Below are 19053 nucleotides of genomic sequence, written 5' to 3' on the forward strand. Positions count from 1 at the left end.
ATTTTGAGTTACCATAAATGTTTTTAACAATAAAAATATATATATATTTATGAAATATAAATATTTAATGTTTACATTACATGTAAAATATATATTCAGTACATTGTTATTTTGAGTTACCATCAATGTTTTTCTTTAATATATGTTTACATTTTATAAATATATATATAAATAATTATTTTAAAGTACTTATTTATAAAATATAAATATTTTTATATTATTATGTTCGGTACATTATTATTTAATTTACCAATGTCTTTTTAAATATTTAATCTATTTTTTTAAATGTTAAAAATATTTATATTTATAAAATATAAATATTTAATATTTTTACATTTGTATAAATAATTATTTTAAATTACCTATATCCACTACATTGAGTTACCATCAATGTTTTTTTTTAATATTCAGTAAATTTCTAAAAAAATTATTTGCGCACACACACACACACACACACACACACACACACACACACACACACACACACACACACACACACACACACACACACACACACACACACACACACACACACACACACACACACACACACACACACACACACACACACACACACACACACACACACACATATATTCTGTAAATTATTTTTTAATTATTAATCATAAAACTCAGCTCTGAACTGTTAGGTGAGATTGCATCTTGAAATGCAATATGTAGATGCAATGAAGCTAAAGAATATCATGTACTATCCAGATACGAAATGCATGTTAATGTCAGGCGTAAAAGGGACTTCTCCCTGTCTCTGTCTCAGAAACCTCACACCTCGGGTTTCACCTACCACATGAAACCACTGTATTCACAGTGTAATTCAGAGAACTGCGATTCTCCCTGTGTATAGACGCTGCCACGAATAGCCGGAGGCTAGAGATTGATACAAGAAGCACAATGCAGACACAGGTGAGTCAGGAGATAACATGCAGGCCAGCCAGAGTGTTCCAGCCACTGCCATTTTGATGGACAGTGGGCAGAATAGATTTATGGTGCACGGGCCAACCACCTTCCAAATCCCCTTGCCTTAAAAAAAAAAAAAAAAAATCTCTGTCTATCTTTGGTCTATCACCGCTTTCCTTATTTTAATGGCTTTGCTCCTCTCCCCCATTTTTATTTTGTTTCTCCTCTCCGCTTCTCATCTTGCACTAGAACTGGGAGAGGAAGAGAGAAACGTGAGGACGTGGGCTAAATCTACTCACATGTATCTAAAGGTTATTTTTATTTTCCTGCGTGGGGCAGAGCTCCCCCCCCACACACATTCACCCACACACAAGCATATGAGGAAGTGAATGAGCCATTATAGGAAACACATCCGCATTCAGTAGACACATCTGATTGAAGACAGTTTGCATAACAAATTATTATTTCTGAGCTTCACAATTATAAGCAAAATTTACAGTGAAATTCAAATTAATATTGTTTAAAATGATATATGTAATATTGTTAAAATTAACAAATCCCCTAACCATATTAACCACACAAAACACCCTATTGATGCCTTAGCAACTAAACACCCTAGAAACACCATATCAATGGCAAAGAACACCCTAGCAATCCCTTAGATGCCTTAATATCCTATAAACTCACCAGTAACACGCTAGCAACCACACAGAACACCCTAGTAATGCCTTAGATGCCTTATTATCATAAAAACACCCTAGTAACGCCACCCAGAATAACCCAGCAATGCCTTATGTGCCTCAAAAGCCTATAAACACCCTAGCAACCACCCAGAACACCCTACAAATGCCTTAGATGCTTTATTATTATAGAAAACCCTAGTAACACCCTAGCAACCACCCAGAATAACCTAGCAATGCCTTAGATGCCTTAATATCCTATGGACACCCTAGTAATGCACTAGTAACCACCAAGAACACCCTAGTAATGCATTAGATGCTTTATTGTCCTAGAAACACTCTAGTAACATCCCAGCAACCACCAAGAATAACCTAGCAATGCCTTATATGCCCTAATAGCCTATGGACACCCTAGTAATGCCCTAGCAACCACCAAGAACACCCTAGTAATATCTTAGATGCCTTATTATCATAGAAACACCATAGTAACACCCTAGCAACCACCCAGAATAACCTAGCAATGCCTTAGATGCCTTAATATCATATAAAAACCCTAGTAATGCACTAGCAACCACCAAGAACACCCTAGTAACGCCTTAGATGCTTTATTATCATAGAAACACCCTAGTAATGCCCTAGCAACTACCTAGAACATCCTAGAAACACCCTAGTAATGCCCTAGCGACCACCCAGAACACCATAGTAATGCCTTAGATCCCTTATTATCCAAGAACACCATAGTAATGCCTTAATTTCTCAGAAACACCCTAGTAATGCCCTAGAAACCACCCAGCACACCCTAGTAATGTCTTAGATGCCTTAATATCCTAGAAACACACTAGTTATGCCCTAGCAACTACCCAGAATACCCTAATAACACCATAGCAACAATCCTTAGCAATTCCATTTTAATGTTCTAAGCAGCCGCTCTCAGGCAGTCATTCTGGATACTTTTACACTGTCAAACAGCAGTCACGTTTACCTACTGTTGATCACATATAAAATGATCATTTGTTTTGTAAAACTATCTGGGTTGCAGCTCACAACTGATTCATTTTAAACACATCAACCTGTTGATAGGTTTCGATTACGCCGTGTGTTTTGGGTACGTGCATTTGCGCAGCTCACACAAACAAGCCTGTTTACAGCTGTTGGCGTAGTAATAAGGTCAGTGGCACGCTCACGTGTCAGAAAGGATTTGCACTAGCGCTTCACCGTTTACCAGCACTGTGGACACAGAATTGTGTAACCCAATTTGTGAATGTGTGATCTTACATGTGGGCGTGTGTAGAGCACTAACACTTGTGCTAGCAGATATACAAGCTACGTACTCATTTTGTTATCACTGGATGAGACAAAATGACTGAATGAATGACAATGTAACAGTTGTAAATAAAACAAAGATGACTAAAAATCTTTCTACTTCAACATTTAATGTTTAATTCAATGTTACTTTGTAAGTATTTGTGAAATGTGCAAGCAAATTTCTGAGTGAAAAGTGTTACTAAATAATTTTTTTATTCAATATTAGCCGCATACAAGAACAAAACCAGTCTGTTCTCTCTAACCCTGGAGGTTGCAGACACCTTCATTGACAGAAAAGAAGAAAGCACTCCCGCTGACCGCATCGCATGGCGCTCCACTGCCCGCCACAGTTTGGCATTTTTAAGGGTGATGTCCAACATGAAAGCACGTGGGAGGGAGGGAGAGAGAGAGAACAGTGATGCCGAATAACACGATGGCACACTGACCCAGTAATGCTGCAGCTGCACTGCCAGTGGGCCTGCTCTGCCCTACTGAACCGCACTGATTCTCCCCCCCGTACTAAACCCGTGCACACACATTCACACCCAGCTGTCGCTTATTTTGTCTGCTCATAATAACCCCCTATTAGATGCACAATGATGAAGATAGTGTAAAGAGAAGACAGAGCTGTTTATGAGGAGAAAACAGTGCTGACACACTGCTCAGTTATGAGCGCAGACGACAAGCACGCGGAACAAACAGCCTTCCTTTCCACCCGCAGCACAAAGAAACAAAATGGAGGGGCGACGTGCAGGAAAGGCAGACATCTAGAGCCGTGGCTTTTGAGCCAGAACGCTCTGATAGAGAATAGTGTGCTTTGGCGACCACGCTGTGGACTTTCTGGACAGAGAGATAAGCTCGATTTTGGTTGACAGAGGCTAAATCTAATTAATGGCAAACGAACAGAGCAGTAACACTCTCTCGTACATGGTGCTGTGTGTGTGTGTAGGAGAGCGGGAGGACAGTGTTTGAAAGATTCTGGGGTGAAGAGCATCGTCTCTCCTGCCAAGAGCAGTAATGAGGCAGTAATGAGAGATACCTTCATCTCTGTTCTTGTCTTGTCGTCGTTCAGTATGGGTTATCATGTCATTCTTACTCATCCATTCTTTTTTTTTTTTGTTCCACTTTGTAATTTTATTTCTTAAAGGAAGAGTTCACCCAAAAATGAAATTTCTGTCATTATTTACTCTTGTCATTATAAACTTTTGTTCATCTTCAAAACACAAATGCATGGACAGCAATGCAACTACTATGTTCAAGGCCTACAAAGGTAGTAAGGACATTGTTAAAATAGGCCATGTGACATCAGTGGTTTAGACAAAATAAAAAACATTTTTAAATCTTCATTCTGTTCAAAAGTGTTTAACCCCCAGCTCTTAATGCATAGTTTTTCCTTCTGAAGCATCAGTGAGTGTTTGAAACTTCTGTAACAATTGCATATCCCTCAGTTGTCCTCAGTGTGAAAAGATGGATCTTAAAATCACACAGTCATTGTTGGAAAGGGTTCAAATACACAAAAAAAGCTGAAAACTAAAGAATTTGTGGGACCTGAAGGATTTTTCTGAAGGAGATATAAAATAGAAAGCAATCTACTTCTAACCCATTTCTGCCTGAATTTTTTTTCAGAGATGTCTCTTTATGGATACTGTGACATATGACAATGTTCACCAAAGTTCACCAAAACAACTACATATGGCAGCATGAAGTATGATACACTATTCATCAGATTGTCAATTTGCTAGATGTTGACAATATCTGTAGCATTTGTAATCCCCCAAATTATATTTACAGATGGAAGAAGAACAGCAGAGCCTTCGGGAACATTAGTGTGCTTAAAAAGGTTAAGCCTGCGGGCAACTGAATTTTCCAAAGAGATTTTTTCCCAATCTATCATACTCCTTTTCCATCATCATGGTGCTGTGGACTGATCCAGTGCCCAATTCAATGCATTTCCCATGCAGAGGCTGGAAAAACTGGCTCCACACTGGCACCATCTCAGATGGTAGAAACTGATGCAACAAAAAACTAGAATGCTTTCACTAAAATAAATAGACATGCCCAATTGTGATCCATCTTCAGTCAACAGACATTTATACCTCTGTTTTTGTTGCATTACACTCCAGCCACTTTATTAGAAATATCAAAAACACACTTTCAGAAAAATGTACAAAAACTGTGCCTTTAGGACAAGGACCAGTGTCCTGCAGAGTTTAGCTCCAACTTGCCTTAACACTCCTGGCTGTAAGTTTCTACTATGCCTAGTAAGACCTTGCTTAGCTGGTTTAGGTGTGTTTAAATGGGGTTGGAGTTAAACTCTGTTGGATATAGTGGCCCTCCAGAAGCAGGATTGGACACCCCAGCTTTAGCCTTACGATAGCTTGTCTCTTTGGCAATATCCACAAAAGGACAACTCGGCTGCTTATTTACCCCATATAAGATTCATAGTAGTAACTTAGGTGTACGGTTCTATGTCTACTTGCAAAGAATTGAAGAAAGGAATTTTTACATTAATTTCACAGATTGGTGTGTTGAAGCAGGTTGAAAATAAACTTTGCAGGGCAGTGGGGTCTCCAGGAGCATTGGACGCACTGCAGTACCTAAAACTAGGGCTGCCCTAGACTAAAGATTTTGTAGTCAACTAGTAGCGGTTAATTTTAAGCATTAGTCGACTATTAGACACATGTTTATTAATAAATCATATAAATCATAATAATGAGCCTTTAATTGCCTACACAGCCTAATAAGCGCTCAAGCACATGCAAAAAAAGCTTGCCACAGTGCACCGGCAGATATAATAATTATGAATGTGTCAGGGAAAATCAGCAAGGAGACTGCATGAACATTTTAATAACTGATTGATAAACTAGAGCTTTCTTTGTTTTTTCGACTTAAGAGATGAAGTCGGCGACACTGACTCATGTCCGCAGTAGTGATGCACTTGTATGCATGTTTCATATGGATTACATAATCTGAGGATATTTGTTTTCTATTTAAAGTTGATAATTTAAAAGTAGACATTTCACTCTCTATAGATCTATTTTCATGTCTGTAAGGCAAGTATAGGCTACACAGTTTCAAAGTTTCACACGCAAGTTCACAGAGACCGAGACGTCAGAAAGAGCTTCCTGTTTGCTTTAATTATTTTACAAAAGCGCAGTGTTTCATTGTTATTGTGAGTGCACACATATAAACATAGAGTTTTTATAGATTCAAAAGATTACTTTTATCTGTATGACCAAAAATGACAGAGTATTTTAAGAGCAAGTGAGTGCACCAGTGCCTCCATCTGTAAGCTGTTACTGTTCAGCTTCCACACTCCTCAAAGACACTTGAATAGGGCACTTTTATCTAGGTTAACATTAGATTAAGCAGCCATGTAAAGTTACTACTAACATATTTCAGATAAAAAGCCATATTTAAGGTTGATATGTTGGGATGATGTGCATATTACCACATAGACCAGCCGTTAATGATCTGTCCATCACGGAATGTGTGACTTTGTTACTTCCTGTGGAATTTTTTTTCTACGACCAAACGACTAATAAAATTTTGGTCCACCAAGCCTCTTTTCGTTGACTAATAGTCAACTATTAGGGGGCAGCCCTACTCAAAACTATGAGTTAGTCTTGTAAATAATAATTAGAGTGTGTTTTGCTTATGCAGGTTATGCAGTATATCATTGTTCAGCTCTTAAGTCAATAAAAACGCATGCCGTTTTCTGAAAGAGGTTGTCAGGTGCTCCAGCATCATTTTAGTTGCTAACTCTCGCTTTTCCCTGAGCACACATAGATAATTGCATTTTCAAACTCCTCTAATGGTCCTTTTCTATAAAGAGTGCAGTGAAGTTCCACATGAGCAGCATTCAGTTTTTAGGATGAGCAGCACCAGCGCTCCCTTTGCCTTTTTTGCTTTCCTGAAAGAAACGCAGAACAACCGAAGCAGTGAGAGTGGGCCATTATTCGCTCTTTTGTGCAGATAAAAACTATGACAAAGGTTCTCTCTCTACTCAATGTGAATGGCAGTCGAAGTAGGTCACCAACCAAAATTTGAGGGAGAGCAACCCTCATGGCAAAGCAACTCAAGAGATGAGCCAGGAGATGTCTGGAAAGCGGCCCCGTCCCTCTGCGTTGGAGGACATCACAGACCGTGGCTGCGTATTAACCCTGAAATGACACTGAAGCCTTTGGGATGGTTTCCTCTCACTTATCGCATATGCTGCGAAAACAAAACAGCTGTTATCACTCGGTATGGCGTGGTGCCACCACCGAAATAGTCAGAGCATAGGAGGAAGTGGCTACATGGAGGATCTGAGGAAGTGGCCCTGTCGGGGACTGTCACAACAGTTTGCTATTTTCATAATGGTTGTAGGCCCGCTGTATCTGCGGATGCAAATGCTGCTTCAAAGTGACCGCATGCTGGCCACTTCTAAAATCTGGCCTCGTAACCCCACTCTTCATGGGGGTGCGAGACTGAGCGCCACAAGCCAGTGTGTTCGTTAGCACAAGATCACCAGCGACCTGGGCGAATTTGAGAATTGGATGTGTGCTTATGTGGCAAAGGGTGATCCGCACTTGCCAGCACTCGGGTTTGACCTCTCTAAAAGCCACGGTCATAGACTCATTGTCAATACAGTCCCCTAATTAGACAACAGCTCAATCCAAATGACTGTTTACCAAAGCTTATAGATTTAATTAAACGTTCAAGCCCTTTTCAATGACAATGATTGTGCGGAGCTGGTACAACAGTATGCTTTGTGAGACAGTCATTAAAACTCTCTTTATGGGACAGCGAGTGGGGGGAGATGCAAAAGCGGTTGAGCTCTCCGAGCCTTAAACAAGTCAGGCTTTGTGAAGTTGCCGTCTTTGAAGTGAGCGAGATGCACTGACAGTCCCGAGCAGGAAGGCTGCCGCGAGCTCATCCCTGTTTTGTCCCTCCCACAATCCTTTGCTCCTTAGATAAGATTGCTTGATGTCAGATATTGTCAAAACGCCCTGTCGGAATCTCACTGCCCCACTGGGGTTACTAATAACGTCTGTGGTTGCGTTCAGGCTCATCAAATCATAAAAAGGGGCTGGGTGCAGGCATGTTCAGAGTACAGGATGAGAAGCCCTATCAGCGTGCAGAAAAACACAGCACTATGTGCAGAGAAATTGCAATAGTTGGGTCATGCTATGAAACTGGTGCTCGGAAGATGATTTTTAGGTACATTTAAGTCAAACAAATAGCGTCACTAAGTGCTACAATATTGCGTAGTGGCATCTCAAGTCAAATGAAAACACTGGGATATAATTAAGCCTTCAGAAAAGTAACAGGGCTGACAGCTTTACAGTTTAATTTTAAATGACAAAGCTAGTGCTTAAGGCTATGAAACCACAAAAGACTTATTAGAATAATATTTTATGCTGACATTTCCACTGAAATCCATTTTTTTAGTTAACATTTGCTTACTATACAAAATGATGGTAACGTCGTTGATGTTTTAGGGTCACATTTATTTACGCTTGAGGAATTCACTCCCTGAAAGGATGATGAGGATGTCATTATAATTTTTATTTTCATTATTTTATTTGATTTTATTAGATTTTATTTTATTTACTTAATTTTGTTTCTTTAAAGTACTTTAAATAGGGGTAAAAATGATGGTCACAGGGTTGACATTTTAGGAACACATTTACTTAAATCACTTTATGATTTTTTTTTTCATTATTTTATTTCTTTCTAAGAAATTCTAAGGGGTTAACAGTAATAATAAGAAGAAATGTTTCTTGAAAATCAGCATATTAGAATGATTTCTAAATGATCATGTGACACTAGAGACTGGAGTTATAATGCTGAAAATTCAGCTTTGCATCACAGGAATAAATTACATTTTAAAATATATTAAAATATAAGTATTTATTTTAAATTGTAGCAATATTTCACAATATTTCTGTTTTTACTGTATTTTTTGATCAAATAAGTGCAGCCTTTGTTGGGGGAAAAACTTTATTTAATAAAGATACTGATTATACAGTGATCACTAAATTGTAGCTATAAAATGTAGAAGATAGTCCAAATGGAAACAGCACAGCAGGACCTGAGCCTGAGATCAAAGAGCACCGCTGTAGTATGTGTTGACAGAGTAAGCCACTATATTCGTCTCTCTCTCGAAGAAAAAAACAGGACTGATGGACATTTACTCTTGTCTCGTTAGCACTCTATACAATTTAAAGTAGGCCATGTTTGCTTTCGATAGGCTGATAAGAACATAAAAGCTCATGAATTCCTTCACTCCTAGTCATAAATAATCGGCAATGACCATAAACCATTCAACAGCTCAACAAAAGGACTTGAATGACTAAATAGCTCTATTAACTATTTGCATAATTAGCCATTGACAGAGCCTCATTGTGCTATTTCTCTGTTACAGTTTGTAAGTCCTGTGTTTGTATTTGCCTATCCACTGGAGAGAATCTTTTTGGATTGCTTGATCAATATCTCTCTGCAAGAAAAGATTTCTTGCCTGAGTTTGTGATTCTCTGGTATTAAGCAATACTGTAACTGTATTGTCAATAAAATCCGCCTACTTGCGCAGGATCAGCTGTGTATGGGAATATGTGTGTTCAGAACATAGAGCAAAACCCTTTGAAGGACTCTAGGGAATTTCTGGAATTCTCTTGGAATGCCAGGCATTTTAAGGGAGGAGTGAACGGTACCCAGAGGAAGATTTCATAGCTCACGAGACATGGAGATCTCATGTTTCATTATATGAACTTTATCTTGTTTCTCTTAAAATTCTTTTCAGAGAAAAAAATACACTGAAGTACACTGAATACATTTGTTGCAAGTAAAGAACAGCACAGTTAGTATGAGAAGCACAGCTCAAACTATTTGGTCTCACACTGAAATCTCAGATTTGTACTTGATTGTATCTCTACAAATCTGAGCACATTGTGAGACATTGTTGAGATCTGTAACTCTTTTGAAACTCTAAAGGACAAATGTGAGGTCACCGAGGTCTGTTTCTCTGAGGAAAAGTGTGAAAAGTAGGAAAAAATTGTTTTGTTCTTCATTTAATTTCACAGATTTATGGGCCATTTATCAGAATTGGTGCAAAGTCAGAGTTGGAAATATCTTTTTCCAAACATTTTGTATGTATGCAAATTGTATAATATCCACGGTACATATTTCTCATTATTGTGCAGTTAATTCTCATATTATATTTTCAGAAAGTTTTGGAATATTTGTTCTCTACCCAAATTTGTCCCTACCATAACACAGTAATATATAATTCAGTAAGAAAGGTTATATATACCTATTTCGATAGATTTTGTTTACATATACTATTTTCTATATTTGTTTGCTGTTTTATTAAAAAGTTTTAATTAATAAAGTTAAATCAATAGAAATTACAATTTTAACAAATGTCGTTTATGAGATTTGTTGTATTTTAAATCTAATCTTTCTTTGTAAAAGGCAAAAAGTTGATCGGTGCCATAGAAAGGTGCCATAGAATGGAAAACTGTATTTACCTTAGCATAGTTAAATAATAACAGTTCAGTACATGGACATGTCATACCATGAGTCTCACACAACCATTACCTCCTTCTTATATAAATCTGGTGTTTGCAAAAGACCACTGAAAAATAGGTCAATTCCAACATTTGTATTGCCCAATCATCATTAACTTCAGTACATCAGTAAAATAGGGCAAGCCACTGAAGGGACATGGTTAGCTTAATGCTAGCGGTAGCCTGTTACATTGCAGTACAAAAGATTTCACTTACCACATAAAAGGAGAGATGACTGCGCTGATGATGGCGAAAGATTTACAGATCCCGAGCATCACTGGCAAGCATCTAAACTTGTGTGGTAAGTACTTGTGTCGCTGCAGTATAACTTTACACAGAGCACATGCGATCACAATAGTGAGAGTAAAATGTTGCCGATTCAAAACGGCAGATTCAACAAACCTCATATTAAAAGAGCTCCGTAATTAAATATATATTTCCTCCATGTGCGAGCTATTGAGATGAGCAGCTCTGTGAAACAGCCAATCAGAGTAGAGCTCATCATTAATATTCACAAACCTTCCAAATAAGGCAATAACAGACCATTTAATTCTAGGGACAAATCCTAGGGTTGTAAATGGACTCGTAAAACCGTTTCTGGAGATTTTTTGCCCTTTCCTATGCCATATACCTTCTATGTAGATATCAGAGAACAATTTAAAATATTGTATCAGTGCATTCTATGGCACTTTTAAGGATCCATTAGTTTAAATATACATTGAACCAAACACTATCATGACATCTTGGTTGATAATTCAATATACTTGACAAAACATCACAGGTTTTGGTTGTGACTGCACATTTTCTGTAGTGACAGTAGTGTTTTTTGATAGCGACCACATCACATTACAGAATTTTACCTCACATACTAAAACACTACTTAAACATACTGAACATTAGCAAAACTGTACTAAATCTTTGTTTATATCCCCCAAATTAAAGATTATGTGTTCCTTTTTGTCTGTTACTGGTAGTGACAATTTTAGATACTTTTGGGCCTAGCTCAAAGATTCTAATCAGCACATGGTTAGCTAACACAGTTTTGAACAGTTGTTCACACATAAAAACTAAATTTTATGAAATAACACCCAAACAAAAACCCAATGATGTCACTACTGAAACTTCATCAAATATTTTGGTTGTGACTTACGGTAGTGACAATTTTAGATACTTTTAGGCCTAGCTCAAAGATGCTAATCGAGACATGGTTAGCTAGCACAGTTCTGAACAGTTGTACACACAGACTAAAGTTTATGGAATAACACCCAAATAAAAAACAATGTCACTACTGAAACTTCATCAAATATTTTGGTCATGACTGTTACAGTAGTGACAATTTTAGATACTTTTGGGCCTAGCTCAAAGATGCTAATCAGCACATGGTTAGCTAACACAGTTTTGAACAGTTGTTCACACATAAAAACTAAATTTTATGAAATAACACCCAAACAAAAACCCAATGATGTCACTACTGAAACTTCATCAAATATTTTGGTTGTGACTTACGGTAGTGACAATTTTAGATACTTTTAGGCCTAGCTCAAAGATGCTAATCGAGACATGGTTAGCTAGCACAGTTCTGAACAGTTGTACACACATACAGACTAAAGTTTATGGAATAACACCCAAATAAAAAACAATGTCACTACTGAAACTTCATCAAATATTTTGGTCGTGACTTACGGTAGTGACAATTTTAGATACTTTTGGGCCTAGCTCAAAGATGCTAATCGGCACATGGTTAGCTAGCACAGTTCTGAACAGTTGCACACATATAAAAAATACATAACATTCAAAAAAACAACAACAATGATGGCATGTTTTGGTCATGACTGTTACAGTAGTGACAAATTTAGATATTTTTGAACTTAGCTCAAAGATGCTAATCAGCACATGGTTAGCTAACACACTTCTGAAAAGTTGTACACATATAAAAACTAAATTTTATGTTATAAAACCCAAAAAAACAACAACAACAATGATGACATGTTTTGGTTGTGACTGTTTCGTAGTGACAAATTTAGATATTTTGGGCACAGCTCAAAGATGCTAATCAGCACATGGTTAGCTAGCACAGTTCTGAACAGCTGTACACACATAAAAACTAAATGTTATGGAGTAACTCCCCAAAAAGTGTGCTTAATTGCAGAAAAAATATGTTCGGTACTGACATTCCTTAAAGTTACACACAGATTTCAGACTTTTGAACCCATTTACCTCAAAATGATGGGAAACATAAAAAATTGTAAATATAACTTTCATAAATTGAAATTCAGGGGTTAGTGTTCGTCACCTCCCAATTGAAAGTACCCAATAAATTATGATTTAATAAACAAATAAACATCCCTTAAAAGCCTGATATGTCATATTTAATACATTTTAATCGTATGGATATTCAAGTAAATTCAAGTTTCATTGGTCCGTTAAGTGTTCAACTTAAAATATTACTAACAATATAAAACGTATTCTTACATTCACTTAACATTTAAGATATCACAGCAAAAACACATGGACCACAAATATAAAAAAGTATAAAATATCAATTAGATGACAGAAGGCATATAATTGATTTTCTACAACAACAAAGTTTTTAACATGTTGATCGTTTAAAGGCCTATTTGTGCATCCGATATAACACAGCAGGCTTTAAAGAGTTAAACAACAACAATCAATAAAGCTCCCCCAAATAACTGAATGTAAAATCTCCTAAAGAGCAGCCCCCTCCCACATTCCCTCTCTCTCAGCGGTGTGTCTCTGCAGCGGGGTGGTGTCCATGGGAGACACGCGGGGGGCTTTGTCTGACTTCTCATTAGTCACGATCCCCCGCTCACAGAGCGGCCATTAGAGCCCCTTCACCCAGCACAGACTAATCACTCAGTCCAGTCACCGCTTACACACTGCCCCTCTCCCATTCACTTTCTCTCCCTCCGTCTCGTCGAAATCTCATCACTTCTCCACCACCTTTCTATCTCGCAGTCATCATCTCATTTGGCAGACAGTTATATAGGCTATTTACTCGTCCGCCTGACAATCGGCTATTATTCGGATGTCTGGTAATACCGAACACGCTCTCTCTATTTCGTCCTTCATATCTCCTCTCTCCTTTTCACTCCGTACTCTCACCCTTGGGCATCCGTCCCTCCCCCTCCATGTGCCAGTTGGTGGTGGGGTGTGTGTGTGTGTGGAGAGGGAAGAGGGGAATGGCGGCGAGTGTTAGTGGGGTGTGTTGTTGATGGCAGTATTGAAGCGAGGCCAGGCAGTGGTCAGTGTGTGTGCTGAGTCAATAACACTGGTCCCTGTGTTCAATAGGAACAATAGGAGGGGTAAGTGTGTATGTGTGTGTGTGTGTGTGTGAGTGTGTGAGGGATGGCAAGTGGGGGTAGGGATTGGGTAACAAGCCGACAGCTGGGATCGAGGTTTGGGTGTTGCAGACTTACTAGCACTCACACACATTTCGGGTGTCTGTGGAGATAAAGAGGAACGTGTTTATAGAGAAACCTTTTACCACAGAAATTACAAAGTGGAAAATGAGTCGATTCCTTGTTCCTCTATTGAATTATCTTCCCATCGCTGATGAGCGAGGGGTTTTGGCTGTTAAATGCCACCAGCCCAATGTGGCTGCCACACTGACGTACCCCACTGTCTGAGTTACAATGGGAAAGCCCAGACACGGCTGAGCTCACCCAATCAGGAACTGTCAAGTCAGTAAATGCTTATCGCCCATTGATGTGTCGGCCAATCAGAGATGGTCCAGCTAGTAAATGCTGAGCAACCAAAGACGGCAGAGCTGCTGGGGGCAAGACTGCTTCACACACCCCCTACTGGAGCACATCTCACCTTCAAAGCATTGGTTTTACCTTCACAAAATGGATCTTTGGCTTGAGGAAACCACATCTTATAAAGGTGTTACTTAAACAATGCACACTTTCGGACATCAGTGTCTAAAGGTTTAAATTAAAGTCAAACGTTTACATGCACCTTGCAGAATCTGCAAAATGTTACTATTTTACCAAGATAAGAGGGATCATAGGAAATGCATGTTATTTTTTTATTTAGTACTGACCTGAATAGGATATTTCAAATAAAAGACATTTAGATATAGTCCACAAGTGAAAATAATAGTTGAATTTATAAAAAAGGACCCTGTTCAAAAGTTTACATACACTTGATTCTTAACACTCTGTTGTGACCTGAACTGCCCGCTGTTCTTCAGAAAAATCCTTCAGCTCACAAATATTTTGGTTTTTCAGCATTTTTGTGTATTTGAACCCTTTCCAACAATGACTGTATGAATTTGAGATCCATCTTTTCACACTGAGGACAACTGAGGGACTCATATGCAACTATTACAGAAGGTTCAAACACTCACTGATGCTTCAGAAGGAAACACAATGCGTTAAGAGCTGGAGGGTGAAAAAATTTTGAACTTGAAGATCAGGGTAAATTTAACTTATTTTGTCTTCTGGGAAACATGTAAGTATCTTTTGTAGCTTCTGAAGGGCAGCACTAAATAAAAAAAATATATATTTAAGCAAAATAAGAAAAATGTACACATCTTCATTCTGTTCAAAAGTTTACACCCCTGGCTCTTTATGCATCATTTTTCCTTCTGGAGCATCAGAGAGCGTTTGAACCTTCTGTAATAGTTGCATATGACAAATACACAAACATGCTGAAAAAACAAAGAATTTGTGGGACCTGAATGATTTTTCTGAAGAACAGCTGCAGTTAAACTGTTTTATCTATTTATCTATTGTTTTCTCTTGTGGACTATACTGTATGTAAATGTCTTTTGTGTAAAATAACTTATTCAGGTCAGTACTACATAAAAAACAACATGCATTTTGTATGATCCCTGTTATATTGGTAAGATGTAATGTATACTTAACATTTTGCAGACTCTGCAAGGTATATGTAAACTGTTTGACTTCAACTGTACATGCATTGCAGGAGAATTGTGTTTTTTTTTTTTTTTTTTTTGTTTAATTGTTTATGAAAGCAATGACAAATGTGTCATTTTGCACCACAGTGTTATTTCCGTCACATCTCAAATGATGTATTGTGCATAACAGCATTTTGGGATAGAAATGACAGCAGTGGAAATGACATTTTTAACAGTTTTTGGAAAAAAAAAAGGCCAACCCCTTAGTCTCGCTATACAGCTAAACTAACATTTTATGCATCATAAAACAGTCTAATAAATGATTACATCCGGTTAATTTGACAAAATCACATCTTAATTGGAAATGACAAAAAAGTCTGTTCACAATTAATACTTTTACACATCTGATTTTTAATCTCAGTCATGTTATTTATTGACACATTAGTGCCTTGGTAAAACAAGACAGACAATTTTATTTATTTTTCCGTCAATTATTATTTAAATGGTTTGTGTTTATTTCAGTCTTTGTTCAGATTTTTCATCATTTTCAAAACATAAAAAAATTAAAAATTTTATTTCTCAGATAGGGCCCAAGACATTAAAAAAACAATAAAACCTATGCATAAGAGTACAAAAATTATAAAATTATCTTGAAATGTTGTAATGTCGTTATATATATATATATATATATATATATATATATATATATATATACATACATACACATACATACATTCAAATATATAATGGCATATAATGTCTTATACCAAAACAAATGTGTTGAAATCTGTTTATATTAATAATCATCTTCTGGAACATAAAAATGATTGAATGAATACTCAAATTTCTTTTTTTTACGGAACATTGTTGGCAAGCAAGCTCTACAGACAGCATCTGTGGCATAGTACCGATTACCAAAAATAATTTTATCTGGTGCCTCAAACTGTCACAGCAAACAAAAAATATTAATGCAGATGCTGTCAACAGAGCTTGACTCTTTTGAGGCTTTTTTCGTACATCTAATAATCATTTTACCAGTGTTTGTACAATATTTAATATAATTCAACAGAGAGCATTGTGATTCCCTCTATAAATACACCTCATGGTGGGAGACCTATGCTAATATACAGTAAGCCGCTAAATCTACACACTAGCCTCTAAGGAGCAAGAACGGACAGCTCTGACCTACATTAGCATCAGCGCTAGCATCTGAAAACAGCGTGGGCTGAGTAGGCGTTCATTTTTAACTGGAATGCTTCCCATGTCCCACATTTCCACCTCACTACTCCAAACATATCCGCCCAGGAATCCCCAGTGAACAGGATGTTTAAGATGAAACGGCCAGGTGAGACTCTACTCCAGTGCCAAGGAGAATAAAAGCACAGCCAAAGTTAGTTACTAGTGCTGCTGGCTAAGGCAAAAAATCTCTCTTGCTATAGCTCATACTCTCCCCCACTATTTGTGCTACAGATATGAATGATATCTCAAGTTTTGTGGTTTATTCAGGAAATGTGTGCTATTTCCTGAATGTTCTGAATCTTGGCATGGCAGGTTAGTGAGTGTATCTGAAATACAGTCATATCTAGAGAATATGTCTACTAGAATATCATAAATACTTTTTCCATTCAGCACACATAGCACTCCTTAAAGGAGTAGTTCACTTTCAGAACAAAAATTTACAGATAATTTACTCACCCCCTTGTCATCCAAGATGTTCATGTCTTTTTTCTTCAGTTGATGAGAAATTATGTTTCTTGAGGAAAACATTTCAAGATTTTTCTACATATAATGGACTTCTATGGTGCCCCCAAGTTTGAAATTCCAAAATGCAGTTTAAATGCAGCTTCAAAGGGCTCTAAACCATCCCAACCGAGAAAAAAGGGTCTTATCTAGCGAAACGACCGGTCATTTTCTAAACAAACTCACTATTTATGTACTTTCTAACCTCAAACGCTTGTGCTGTCTATGTCTATGTCTGCATGAACTGTTTTTTTCCAGTTCAAGACAGTCAGGGTATGTCGAAAAACTACCATCTCATTTTTTTCCCCAACTTCAAAATCGTCCTACATCACTGCACACGTCCTGAGCCAGTGTTTACAAAGTGAACATGCAAAGAAGATAAAAAAAAGGAGGTAAAACAGCAATGTTGGGCAATTTTGAAGTTGAAGAAAAAAAACAAGATGGGAGTTTTTAAACATACCCTAACTGTATTGACCCGGATTTACACAGACTACGCATACACAACTCAGAGACGAGACAAGATGAACATTTGAGGTTAAAAAGTATATAAATAGTCAATTTGTTTAGAAAATGACTGAGCATTTCGCTAGATAAGACTCTTCTTCCTTGGCTGGGATCATTTAGACCCTTTTGAAGCTGCATTTAAACTGCATTTTGGAAGTTCAAACTTGGGGGCACCATTGAAGTCCACTATATGGAGATAATTCCTGAAATGTATTCCTCAAGAAACATCATTTCTTTATGACTGGGGAAAGAAAGACATGAACATCTTGGATGGCAAAGCGATGAGTAAATTATCTGTAAATTTTTGTTCTGGAAGTGAACCAATCCTTTAAAGGGGTCATGACATGAGAAATCAAATTTGCCTTGATCTTTTGGCATATAAGAGGTCTATATACCATTAAAACATCCTGCTAGTTTCACAGCTTAAAAGTCCTCCTCATTTTAAACAAAGCATTTATTTAATCAAGCTTCAAAAATGGCTTGCTTTGGTCTGCAGTGCAAGATGACGTCACCCGGGCACAGACATTTGCATAAACACTGCCTCCAGAGCAAGGCATCAACGAATAGTCATTTTCTCACCATAGGCCCCACCCACTGGCGTTCAGTAGCATAACGGCTGATTACTTGAATATGCTGAATGCGAGTGTCGAAAGGCAAATCGAAATTACAATCAGTGCTGCTATCTTGTCTGGATACAGTATACAGATGCACGTTTGCTTTCTGACACTTGTGTCTGTCGCCAATAGGACAAATGAAGTGAAAGAACGCTTGCTTTGACGCGTTTGGTTTAAACAGCTTGTTTGTGTCTTTGTACAAACATCAGAAGAATCCCAGTATAAGTGGATATTTTATTTTTAATGGCATTCCTGATCGTGTCAGAGGATTGTTCGGACTTCAGAGCTGTTGATTGGTAATCGAGGAACAGTGTCATGAAGAGTTCAAAAAGAAACATTTGTTGAAAGATGAAGCAATACTTGATCTGACTGCAGCTGCATCAGAAACTATAAGGAAAATATTTTATAATGCTTTGGTTTTTGGGGGGTGTTGATACGGTTTCCTATGCAATGACATCAGCCAATAATAACAGTCCAAAAAATCTTTTTTATCATATTTACAAAAAAAAGACACAGCTTTACGATTCTCTCCGAAAACAGCCGAGCTCCTGGAGGCCTTGGGCCTTGTTTATAAACCGTTAGCTATCAAACACACTTGCAAAACTCAGTTTCTCCCCCAGAAAAAGAAACTGCATCATCCACTATTCACGTAAGGGAATACTCTGAGATATAGAGAAATACTCTATTATACGTCCAAATCGTTTTTTTGCTGCCGTAATATGGACGCAGCAGGCGCAGTAATATCACGCAGCGCCTGAAATTAGTTCCCAGCTAGATAACTTCCAACGAGGAACGCTCCCTGTGCATGCAGTTGGTCACGTTGTGCTGCGATATGCTGCGTGATATTACTGCGCCTGCTTCGG

This window comes from Garra rufa, chromosome 17, assembly GCF_049309525.1.
Source record: "Garra rufa chromosome 17, GarRuf1.0, whole genome shotgun sequence".
Lineage (NCBI taxonomy): Eukaryota > Metazoa > Chordata > Actinopteri > Cypriniformes > Cyprinidae > Garra > Garra rufa.